Source organism: Dendronephthya gigantea, unplaced genomic scaffold (assembly GCF_004324835.1).
Source record: "Dendronephthya gigantea isolate DGI-Jeju-01 unplaced genomic scaffold, DenGig_1.0 000256F, whole genome shotgun sequence".
NCBI classification, from domain to species: domain Eukaryota; kingdom Metazoa; phylum Cnidaria; class Anthozoa; order Malacalcyonacea; family Nephtheidae; genus Dendronephthya; species Dendronephthya gigantea.
In genome coordinates, this window is record NW_021163266.1 from 22,780 (window position 1) to 25,000 (window position 2,221).

A 2,221-nucleotide genomic window follows, 5' to 3' on the forward strand; every position below is an offset into this window, starting at 1 on the left:
GCGACCAGAAATCAGGGATATCAGCTAAAAGTGCCAAAGATTAGATTGGAGTACGCTAGAGGATCACTCTACTTCATGGGAGCCAAGCTGTACAATAGCTTGCCTCTGAATATTCGTAAAACTGAATGTTATAACTCATTTGATAAACTCTTGAACGAACACTTTCAATGAGTAATACTTTTTAAACCTTTTATGACTTGTATATAGCGTAAAAACTTGTCTTCTTTATTTTTAATCTTAGGTATATACAGTATGTAATTCTTAACTATATTTTATTATCCTATATTTACAGGACCCACATTGATAACAGTTCTTAATCGAACTGAAGTGATTTTATCCTGTATAAATATTCGACTAATAAATAAATAAATAAATAAATAGCAAAATACTGTACAGCTTTTACGTTTTTCCCAAAATGATTTGGCATCTTCACTTGACCATGAATATGACATTTCCAAAGTTCACTTAAGACTGTAATTTGTGTGGTAAAATTTACTGTATGTGTTCAGTTTCAATAAATGATATGTTCTATGTGGTTGTACAGTATATTAAAAAATCTATAGTAAAAAAAATAAAACAAAATTCGAAAAAAAAAATTGTTCCTACCATTACAATTTTATTAAACTTTGCGACAAAGTTTGTCTATGGATCGACTTTAAAAATTGCCTTTGAAAAGTGGGTGTTTCAAAACTTTGGAAAAGTTACCATTATCTTATATGACAATATAGTGTCAATATATTGTCAATATAAGACATTAAAAGAGGAATAAAGAGAGACTAACTGAGTTAAGTCCGTATAAGACACTGTGAAGTTTAATAACTGGCTTGTGGCAGCCAAGCGTTCATAGTGACGTTGCTTTTTGATTCTTCGATGTCGGCTCTTCCTATCATTGCGAAGCAGAATTCGCCAAGCGTCGGATTGTTCACCCGCCAATAGGAAACGTGAGCTTGGTTTAGACCGTCGTGAAGCAGGTTAGTTTTACCCTACTGTTGAATGGTTGTTGCAAGAGTAATTCTGCTCAGTACGAGAGGAACTGCAGATTCAGACAATTGGCGCATGCACTTGCCTGAAAAGACAATGGTGCAAAGCTACCATCTGTTGGATTATGATTGAACGCCTCTAAATCAGAATCCGTGTTAGAACGCAACAATTCCTTTTCTCTGGACGACTTAAGCGAACACGAATAGAGACGCGATCATTCGCGCCTCCTGCGTCACAACATGCCCACTGAGTAGACAATGCTCCAAAGCACTACAACGATCAAAATCTAAATTTTCCAGAGCTAAATCATTTGCAGATGACTTAAATAAAGAACGGGGTATTGTAAGCAGTAGAGTAGCCTTGTTGCTACGATCTGCTGAGATTAAGCCCTTGTTCTACGATTTGTTTCTTTTTTTTCCGACACTCAAACATCCTCGGAGCAGTCGACCAAAGAAGAGGACAAGTCCAGGTCTCTCGAACATGTCCGCGGAAAAAGCCAACAACTCGAGGTCTCCCGAACATGTTCAGGAGAACGCGGAGCATATCGATGTCTCTCGAACATAAATGGCAGAAGAGGCAAATACCAAAAGGTCTCTCGAACATGTTCGGAGAAGTTGCGCTTTCGACCCGGACTAAGATGAGAGGAAAACGAGTTCTCTCGAACATGTCCAAAAAAGTCGCGATTTAGATCGCTACCAAGAGGCGAAGGAATCAAGGTCTCCCGAACATGTTCGACAAAGTGCCAAGTCAACCCGCACTAAAAGGGGAACAACCCGAGGTCTCCCGAACATGTTCAACAAAGTTCCAAGTCAACCCGCACTAAGAGGGGAAATACTCGAGGTCTCCCAAACATGTTTGACAAAGTCCACAGTAAACCCGCACTAAGAGGGGAACAACTCGATGTTTTCCGAACATGTTGAACAAAGTGCCCAGTCAACCCGCACTAAGAGGGGAACAACTCGAGGTCTCCCGAACATGTTCGACAAAGTGCCCAGTCAACCCGCACTAAGAGAGGAAATACTCGAGGTCTCCCGAACATGTTCGACAAAGTGCCCAGTCAACCCGCACTAAGAGGGGAACAACTCCAGGTCTCTTGAACATGTTCGACAAAGTGCCGAGTACTCCCGCACTAAGACGGGAACAACTCGATGTTTTCCGAACATGTTCGACAAAGTGCAAAAGCAACCCGCACTAAGAGGGGAACAACTCAAGGTCCCCCAAACATGTTCGAAAAAGTGCC